This window comes from Cyanistes caeruleus, unplaced genomic scaffold (assembly GCF_971803275.1).
Source record: "Cyanistes caeruleus unplaced genomic scaffold, bCyaCae1.hap1.1 HAP1_SCAFFOLD_89, whole genome shotgun sequence".
NCBI classification, from domain to species: Eukaryota; Metazoa; Chordata; class Aves; order Passeriformes; family Paridae; genus Cyanistes; species Cyanistes caeruleus.
In genome coordinates this window covers 154218-164411 of record NW_028255894.1, presented here as the reverse complement: position 1 = coordinate 164411, position 10194 = coordinate 154218, and the positions used below count along the sequence as shown (strand labels likewise).

Sequence of the window (10194 nt, the reverse complement as noted above, 5' to 3'; positions counted from 1 at the left end):
TCACCCCAGGGAAGAAGGAGCCCCTGGAGAAGCTGTACCAGGTGGGGCTGCTGCTGCTGCTGCTGGAGACATGGAGGACAGCAGCAAGGATGACAACCTCTTCCTCTACCTGGCCAGCGGGAGCTGGCGATGATGGACTTTGATTCTGGCACCTTCTTCAAAGCCAGGCTCCACAGAGAATTTTCAGGTAAGTCCAGACCCAGGGAAATGCTCCCAGATTTGTGCATTGGCTGGGAACCAAATGTTTCCCTTTCACTGGGGCAGATGCAACTGATTCCTCAGTGGCTGCCCAGCTGGTTTTTGGCAGGGCTGGGGGCGTGGGCTGGGGTGGTGACGAAATGGGAGTGGGCTCCTGGCCCTGCCAACAGCCCCCAGCACCCACCGTGCCCCGGGCTGGGGCTGGGGCAGCCAGCCCGACACAAACAAACCCCCATGGCAGGAGCACAGGTGGGACTCCAGAACCTGAGCACGGCTGCTTTGCTGTGCAGCCAAGGAAGGGCTTGGGCTGCTCCACTCCCCTGCTTTGCTTTGGGATCACCATGATTTTGGGGGACAGTGCAGGGGGAAAGGGAGAAAGCATGGGCTTCCCTCACCCATGGGTGGGTTTTTCCCCAGAATGTAGGGGTTGGGCCTTCCTCAAGCTCCTGACAGACATAAGATTTTTTACCATTTTTCTTGTTTCCCCTTTTTGTCTGTTACCTATTTTCATTAATTTGTTGTTTGTTTTTCTAAAGGAAGCATTCTAGGTGGGGTCCAGTCTGGATCAGGAAGTGCTTGGGACCAGCTGTGGCGTGGATGGGCCATGCCCTTGGAGAAGACTGAGGACATCGTTTGGGACCAGCTTTTCTTGTGGCAGCGGATGGTGTGAGGTGGGTCCTCATCTCCTTGGCATGGGAGGGACAAGAGCTTTTGGGAGATGGCAGCGGGCACAGGAGCATCCCGCTCTGGGCAGCTGCTGAGGGGCTGGATCTGCCGTGGCTGGCTGCAGGCTGGGCACATGTCCTGCCCTCCTGCTCTGCTCCCCAAGGCAGCAGTGATGGGCAGCTTTGGGCCCAGCTCTGAGCACGGCCAGCATGGCCTGGGCACCGCGGCTGGCTGGGACAAGGGGACAGGAGCCTTCAGCTGACGGGCGGTTTCTGCTTTCTCTCCTTGCAGCCGGGCTCTGCGGATGCTGAGGCTGCTCTGGGCTCTGCCAGGGCTCTGCTGGGCTCAGCACCGGGCCGGGATCAGCCAAAGAAGAAACGCTGTGACCTGCAGCAGAGACTTGAGCATTTTGGCAATGCAGCTCAAGTCTGCAGAGTGTCCACCTCCAAGGGAAAACATGACACCCCCAAAAATTAAACTTGTTCCATGACTTCTGAAATGAAATCAATCTGGGATGACCCCAAATGACATTTTTCAGCTTGCTCAAGCTGTAGCTCAGCTCTTCTCTGAACACTTCTCTCCCCCACCTGCCTTTTACTTCACAACTGCTCCCTCCTTTCCCCCAGTGAGTTCCCAGCCCATCACAGTCTCCATCACACTGCAGCCTTCCTTGATGCCCCTCTCCACGAGGAAGGCCAAGCCCCAGTCTCAGGGACTGTTGGGGGTTAGGTGTCTTTGTTTTTTATTTCTGGCTTGCCCGTGGAATTTTTACCCATTAGTTGGGGGGAAAACCTAACTGTGGGTACTTGGTGGGTGCTTGAAAAAAGACAAAGAGTTTGGCCGGGACCAAGGAGGGAAGGGGGCAGGAAGAAAAGGAGGGTGGCGACAGTTTGGTGGGCTTTCTTCAGTTTTGGAGAACGGCACTTCGGGCGCAGAGTTGTTGTGGTGGGGAGAAGGGAATTTCACCATCACCCAGACGGAGCTGCTGCTGCTTCTCCTCCTCCCCTCTTTGTTGGTGGCCTCGCACCCCCTGTCCTGCCGGGACGTGTAGCAGTGCCAGGCACCGCCGTGGAGCTGCTGATCCACCTCAGCCACTGGCCCAGGATCTCAGCTCATCCCTGCTGTTCCAGCTGAGTGTTCCTCAGAGCCCTGCAGGAGCACCGGGACTGCCCGCCCGAGGGGGTTTGTGAAACAAAGCCTCTCCTCCATCCCGTCTCAGCTGAGAAAGCTGTCACGGGGTCCCTGGTTCTGTTTTCTTGCTAATGCTGTAGTTATTGTTGTTTGTTTGCCTGGTTATAAATACTAATAAAGAGCTGTTATTCCTATCCTCAGATCTCTGCCTGAAAGCCCCTTGATTTCAGAATTATAATAATTCAGAGGGAGGGGGTCTACATTTTCATTCCAGGGGAGGCCCCTGCCCTCCGTAGCAGACACCTGTCTTCCAAAACAAAGACAGATGGGGAGTTTCTCCATCCTCCTTACCCTTGTGGGGCCAGCAGTGCTCTTGGTTCCTCATGCTCTTTTTGTGGGGCCTTTTGTGTCTGTGCCCCTCCAACTTAGGGGGACAGGGGATATTTGCTGCCCCCTTTCTGCTTCTGGGAAGCCTGTGCGGGCTCTTTGTCCCTCTCTGATTTGGGGGGTGCCAGTATTGTCACCATCCCAGCAGCCCCCGTCTGCTCTTTGCCATCTGCCAGGCCAGGGATGTTCTCTGTCCCCTTGCAATTTGTGGGGCTGGCACAGGCACAATTCCCCTCCTCTTTGGGGGGGCTGGCAGTCTCCTCTTCCCCCTCTGACTTGGGGGATGCTCTGGGCTACATCCATCTCTTAGTTTGGGGGGGGCAGGTATTTATCTCCCTTCATTTTGGGGGGCCCGGGGATCGCCTCCATCCTCCTCCAGTTTTGAGGGACCTGGGAGAAGCCTCTGCCTCCAAGCAATTTGGGGGGACTGGTGCAGGCTCCACACCCCTCTGATTTTGAGGGACAACCTGGAGGAAAGGCACCAAAATCTTGACAAAGGCTGAAGAGAACACTCTGATTACCCCTTTTGCCCAGAGGTTCCCTTAGCTGAAGTTGCTAACAAGGACCAGACTCGCCAGCCTGCAGTGGGTTTTGGGTTGTTTTATTTCCTGGGCCCTCAGTCCTGCGTGGGACACGGGAACTGGGTGCTGCAGAGGCTGCGCCAAGGCATCAGAAATGCCCGCCCAACACCCAAGGGTGGTAGAAGATCTGCTCCAGCACTGGCCGGTCCATGGGGTGCTTGGACAAACAGCAGCGGATCAGATGTTGGCACTCTGGGGACAGAAGGCAGAAAGCGGCGCTCACTTGCAGAAGGCTCCTGCCCAGCTGCTCCCGGCGCCTGCAGAAGCCGGGCCACGCTGCGTGTGCTGGGAGCTGCCCTTGGCGGGAGAGCGGCACGGCAGGACAAGCGTCCCCTCCTTCAGCCAAGCGTGCCACACCCAGCCTGCCACGGGCCACCTGCTGCAGCCGGCCCTTGAGGGCACATGGACGTCCCGTGCAGCTGCGGGAGGGCCGGGCTGGGCTGCGTGGTGCCACCTGCCAAAGCCTGCCTGCTTCAGGCTGTGTACCAACCTGGAGAGACCTCCTGCGGGAAGAAGAGCTGCCCCAACACGGTGTCACACTCGTTCTCAAAGGGCAGGAACCCGCACACCATCTCAAACAGCAGCACACCCAGGGACCAGATGGTCGCCCCATCGCCGTGGTAGCAGCGCAGGCCGATCCACTCGGGCGGGCAGTATGTGCGTGTTCCTAGGGGAGACGGGTGGCACTGCTCAGGCGCAGGCTGCTGCCTTCCAGAACCTGGCGCCATCCTCCTGCCAGAGGCAGGGGCTGCAGCCGTGGCCACAACTTCCCCCCAAAGCCTGCCTGCCTCCCCCGGACAATGGGCCAAAGCCAAGAATCCATTCTGCAAGGCTGAGAACTCCAGCGGAGCAGCCCAAGGCCTTGTGGGCCTGCCAAGCCGAGGAGCCAGGGCCCGGCTTTTGCAGCCCCTTTCTGTCGGCAGGGCCGGCAGCCGGCTCCTGGGGCACAGCACCTGCCCCGTGCCACAGGGCAGCCGGCAGCCGGCTGAATGCCGCACCCCACGGACCAGGAGGGAATGGGGCTGTGCAGTGCCTGGCACTGGGAGCAGGGCCCGCGCTCTGGGCTCACCGGCAAACTGTGTGAAGGCCCACTCCTGGAGGAAGGTGCCGCAACCGAAGTCAATCAGCTTCAGCTTGCCAGTCTCTGGGTTGATGAGGAGGTTCTCTGGTTTGATGTCCCGGTGCAGGACGCCGCAAGCTGTGCAGTGCCATATGGCCTCTCTGAGGGATGGAGGCTGTCAGAGATAGTGGAGGCTCCTGGCACCATGGACGTTCTCTGACCGCCTGAGCTTCTTGCACGGATGGCGGGTCTTCTCTGCTGTGCCATCCTTGCAAGGCTTGAGGCTCTCCCAAGGATGGTCAATCTTGCTGGGAGCATCCTCCTGAAGGGATGGTAGCTTCTGGAGAAGCTGGGCAAGCCACAGCAGGGCAGGTGGCCTCACCTCATCAGCTTCTCCAGTTCTTTCCACAACGCCAGCCACATCCCAAAGTAGAGCGGCATAGATGTCCCATTGTGTGCCCAGTGCCGGATCATCACTTCCTGCAGCTCTTGGGCCACTGCCATGCAGGGACCGCAGCTGCTGGAGCTCTCCAGAGGGCTTGCGGGAGCACCTGGCCGCCGGCGAGGGGTGGCCCGAGGCCTGGAGGACCTGGGAACTGCAGGGGCTGCTTGGTTCCTCCATGGGCCTCTGGGCCTAACCCTGGGGCGCTTCCTCGTCTGCCGCCTCCGTGGTTGCCAGTGGCCACCGGCCCAGCAGACAGCCACAGCAGCCAGCAGCAGGACAAGGGCAGCCATCAGGACGCCACCGTCACCCATGGCTACGGCACGTCCCATGGCGACTGCACTGGCAGCTGCGGGGGCTGGGCCGGTTTATATAGGGCTGGCGCGGTGATGTCACAGTGCTGTGGCCAGGACAGCTGTGTGACATCACGGCCCTGCATCACACCAGCGCTCAACCCCTTTGTGACATCACGGCCCTGCATCACACCAGCCCTCACCAGTTCCACGGGAGCGAGGAAGGGGCTCCCTGTGGGCACTCGAGCACCCTCTGGAGCAGAGGAGAAGGAAGATTCTTGTCTAAATAGGACACGGGGATGAAGAGGGGAACGGTGATGGTGTCACCTCCTTGCTGGCAGAGCATGGGACATGGATTGTCCAGTCGGGGATTGCAAAGTCCATGGACAGGACAAGCCCTGCTCAGCAACATGGAAACCATCGGTGTGCTGTCCACTACATTCCCATGCTGAATCCGAACTTGGATTCAAATCTAATTCTGTGCCTCTTTCTGGGAATTAAATGGATCCTATCCCATTGAAAACCAGTACCTTTAAAACTTTAGGTTTCTCTGACTTCAGGGAATTGAGGTGCAAATAAAATGAAAGGGTATGATGGAGTTTGTGTCTGCCTAAAATTAACACTTTAATGAGAAATAAAATAGGGACTGTGCCCATAAACTGTGCGCAGTATAGGGACAAACTGCAAAGACCAGGACTACGGGCAGACACAAAAATATACAGGGTAGGTCTGAGGGCAGAGCCTGAGGGCATGGGTCCAACCACAAACTGGGCTTAGAAATACGCAAAATACTGCAACAAATAACAACCAATCAGGGGAGAGAACCAGGAACATTCTAGAAACATAATCTTATAAGGGGTGAGATGATTAACATATTAACTGCCATAAGCCCTTTCTCTTTGCCATAACTTAAACAAATGCTTCCCAAGGCTTGAACTTAATCCCTCTTTTTTTTCTGGGTGAAATTCAGCTGGCTTGGATCCCCAGCGAGGCACATTCCCATATCACATTAGTCAGTTCTTCACCCAACACTCCCTGTCCCGTTCATTTCACACCAGCACTTCTACACCAGAAGGATTCTCTGAGGGACACAATAAAAAGTCTCTCATGGAATGGGAGGATCCAGATTTAACAAGTGGGAAAGAGATTAACCCCACTATCTGTTTAACTGGTCCCAAGGGTGGAGACCTGAAGGAAACTCATGACTGGATTCAGGTCATAGATCTGCAGGTGCCAAGGAGATATTAAATTATCCTCCTTGGAATTAAAGCTGGGAATTTTTCTTTCTCTGGAGCAGTAAATTAGGATGTTGATGGGCCCCCCTTCTCTGCTCGCTCTGACCCTCCTGCCCCAGCCTCACTCGGTTCCATTCACGTTCCTCATGTCAGGGACACTCTCCACACAGATCATGGCTCAGATTCCTTGGATCCTCAGCAGTGTTTCTCCTGGATTTTAGCCAGGGCTGTCCCTGGTTTTGGGGCAGGCTGGAGCGTGTGGAGCTTTCTGCAGCCACCGTTAGGGGTGTGTGTCTCCCTTTTCCCCAGCAATTTCCTTCTGTCTTCTCCTTCCTGACGTTTCTCCTCTCCACCTCTTCCACCTCCATGCCATGTTGACAGGAGCTCAGAAAGAGCAGGAAAACAGAAACAAGCTCCACAGCGAATTCCTGGAAGAAAAATCCATGGATGGCCGGGAGGCTGCTGTGGCTCCTTCCTGAAAATCAGGGCTGTTGGGAGCACGGCACAAGGTGTCCCAGGACTTAGAGCTGGACACTGAACCCTCCTGGATCTCCTTGGCACCCGTCCCAGGCAGGGATGGTCCTGGATATCCTCCTGGATCTGCCCCAGGAATGTCCCTGCTCCCTGGGGCAGGATGGGACGGGTAGAGGACAAGGAATGAAGGTCAGGAGAAGAATACAGAGATGCTTCTTGCCACTGCAGCAAGAAATCTGGTGCACGGAAAGCTCAGCTGGAGATGAAGGTGGCCAAAAATGTGAGGCACAATAAAAATTGACTTGTTAAATCCATTAATAAAAAAAAATTAAAAAATAGAAATTACATCATCCCCTTCCAGGATGTGGGTGGTCACCTGACAAACACGGACACAGACACAGTGCAGGTTTTCTAATGTATTTATTGCCTCTGTCTTCAACACTCACCCCTCCCTTCCCAGAGGAAAACACGCATTGTACCAAGGGACACTGCAAAGTCCTTGAAGAGGGCAAGCCCTGTTCAGCAGAAACCAAACCACCCCAGACTGAATCACAGCATTCCCATCTTGAATCCAAACCCAGCACGTGCCAGCTCTTGGGAAGAGAGGAACCCCATGGCAGTCAAAACTAGAGCAGTGGGACAAGCATGAGTGCTCTTTGGAATATCCAGATTTATTTAGAGCAGAGGCTCTGCAGAAGTTGGTGAGCTGCTATGAGAAAACTCTTGCGGTCCTCGCCAGCCATTTCAGGAGAGCTCCCCAGAGACAGAGGAACTTCTCCTCCCTTTGTCTCTGGGGGATCTTCTCTGGCACAGAGTAGTGGTTGTTTGAAGTTGGTGCCGCTATGGCGTCCTGAGATCCGGGGGCTTGACACAGGTGGTAGCAGCACTCTTCCTGATGTGCTGCCATTTGCTCCAGGGAAGGATCCACTGCAAGGGGCTGAGCTCCGGTTCTGATTTCCAGGCTTTTCCAGGCCATGTTCATCTTCAGGGTTGAGCCAGGGCTGTGATCCCCGAATTGGGTGGGGCCGTAATGTCACAAAGGGGCTGAGCGCTGGTGTGATGCAGGGCCGTGATGTCACACAGCTGTCCTGGCCACAGCACTGTGACATCACCACGCCAGCCCTATATAAACCAGGTCAGCCCCCGCAGCTGCCAGTGCAGTCACCATGGGACGTGCCGTAGCCATGGGTGACGGTGGCGTCCTGATGGCTGCCCTTGTCCTGCTGCTGGCCGCTGTGGCTGTCTGCTGGGCCGGTGGCCACTGGAAACCATGGAGGCGGCAGACGAGGAAGCGCCCCAGGGTTAGGCCCAGAGGCCCATGGAGGAACCGAGCAGCCCCTGCAGCTCCCAGGTTCTCCAGGCCTCAGGCCACCCCTCGCCGGCGGCCAGGTGCTCCCGCAAGCCCTCTGGAGAGCTCCAGCAGCTGCAGTCCCTGCATGGCAGTGGCCCAAGAGCTACAGGAAGTGATGATCCGGCACTGGGCACGCAATGGGACATCTGTGCCGTTCTACTTTGGAATGTGGCTGGCGTTGTGGAAAGAACTGGAGAAGCTGATGAGGTGAGGCCACCTGCCCTGCTGTGGCTCGCCCAGCTTCTCCAGAAGCCACCATCCCTTCAGGAGGCTGCTCTCAGCAAGATTGACCATCCTTGGGAGAGCCTCAAGCCTTGCAAGGATGGCACAGCAGAGAAGACCCGCCATCCGTGCAAGAAGCTCAGGCGGTCAGAGAACGTCCATGGTGCCAGGAGCCTCCGCTATCTCTGACAGCCTCCATCCCTCAGAGAGGCCGTATGGCACTGCACCGCCTGCGGCGTCCTGCACCGGCACATCAAGCCAGAGAACCTCCTAGTCAACCCGGAGACTGGCAACCTGAAGCTGATCGACTTTGGTTGCGGCATCTTCTTGCAGGAGCGGGCCTTCACACAGTTTGCCGGTGAGCCCAGTGCGTGGGCCCTGCTCCCAGTGCCAGGCACTGCACAGCCCCATTCCCTCCTGGTCCGTGGGGTGCGGCATTCAGCCGGCTGCCGGCTGCCCTGTGGCACGGGGCAGGTGCTGTGCCCCAGGAGCCGGCTGCCGGCCCTGCCGACAGAAAGGGGCTGCAAAAGCCGGGCCCGGGCTCCTCGGCTTGGCAGGCCCACACGGCCTTGGGCTGCTCCACTGGAGTTCTCAGCCTTGCAGAATGGTTTCTTGGCTTTGGCCCATTGTCAGGGGGAGGCAGGCAGGCCTTGGGGGGAAGTTGTGGCCATGGCTGCAGCCCCTGCCTCTGGCAGGAGGCTGGCGCCAGGCTCTGGAAGGCAGCAGCCTGCGCCTGAGCAGTGCCACCCGTCTCCCCTAGGAACACGCACGTACTGCCCACCCGAGTGGATCGGCCTGCGCTGCTACCACGGCGATGGGGCGACCATCTGGTCCCTGGGCGTGCTGCTGTTTGAGATGGTGTGCGGGTTCCTGCCCTTCGAGAACGAGTGTGACACCGTGTTGGGGCAGCTCTTCTTCCCGCAGGAGGTCTCTCCAGGTTGGTACGCGGCCTGAAGCAGGCAGGCTTTGGCAGGTGGCACCGCACAGCCCAGCCCGGCCCTCCCGCAGCTGCGCGGGACGTCCATGTGCCCTCAAGGGCCGGCTGCAGCAGGTGGCCCGTGGCAGGCTGGGTGTGGCACGCTTGGCTGAAGGAGGGGACGCTTGTCCTGCCGTGCCGCTCTCCCGCCAAGGGCAGCTCCCAGCACACGCAGCGTGGCCCGGCTTCTGCAGGCGCCGGGAGCAGCTGGGCAGGAGCCTTCTGCAAGTGAGCGCCGCTTTCTGCCTTCTCTCCCCAGAGTGCCAACATCTGATCCGCTGCTGTTTGTCCAAGCACCCCATGGACCGGCCAGTGCTGGAGCAGATCTTCTACCACCCTTGGGTGTTGGGTGGCCATTTCTGATGCCTTGGCGCAGCCTCTGCAGCACCCAGTTCCCGTGTCCCACGCAGGACTGAGGGCCCAGGAAATAAAACAACCGAAAACCCACTGCAGGCTGGCGAGTCTGGTCCTTGTTATCAACTTCAGCTAAGGGAACCTCTTGGCAAAAGGGGTAATCAGAGCGTTCCCTTCAGCCTTTGTCAAAATTTTGGTGCCTTTTCTCCAGGTTGTCCCTCAAAATCAGAAGGGGGTGGAGCCTGCACCAGTCCCCCCAAATCGGTGGGAGACAGAGACTACTCCCAGGCCCCTCAAAACTGGAGGAGGATGGAGGCAGTCCCCAGGCCCCTCAAACTAAAGGGAGATCAATACATGCCCCGCTCCCAGAATAAAAGATGGATGGAGCCCACAGCAGCCCCCAAGTCAGAGGGGGACAAAGAGCCCACACAGGCTTCCCAGAAGCAGAAAGGGGGCAGAAAATATCCCCTGTCCTCCTAAGTCGGAGGGGCACAGACACAAAAGGCCCCACAAAAAGAGCATGAGGAACCAAGAGCACTGCTGGCCCCACAGAGATAAGGAGGATGGAGAAACTCCCCATCTGTCTTTGTTTTGGAAGACAGGTGTCTGCTAGGGAGGGCAGGGGCCTCCCCTGGAATGAAAACGTAGACCCCCTCCCTCTATATTATTATAATTCTGAAATCAAGGGGCTTTCAGACAGAGATCTGGGGATAGGAATAACAGTTCTTTATTAGGATTTATAACCAGGCAAACAAACAACAATAACTACAGCATTAGCAAGAAAACAGAACCAGGGGGCCCGTGACAGCTTTCTCAGCTGAGAT

At 57.4% G+C, this 10194-nt stretch overlaps 1 protein-coding gene and 1 long non-coding RNA gene across 2 annotated transcripts in view; one reads left to right on the top strand and one right to left on the bottom strand.

The window, feature by feature from the left end:
- Positions 1-10194, bottom strand: part of LOC147646604 (uncharacterized) — a 518783-nt gene that overhangs the window by 457319 nt on the left and 51270 nt on the right. The window lies entirely within an intron of this gene.
- LOC147646606 (uncharacterized) lies at positions 666-1368 on the top strand. The gene is made up of 2 exons (XR_015281829.1): positions 666-869; positions 1156-1368. It is a non-coding gene; the product is annotated as an uncharacterized LOC147646606 (long non-coding RNA).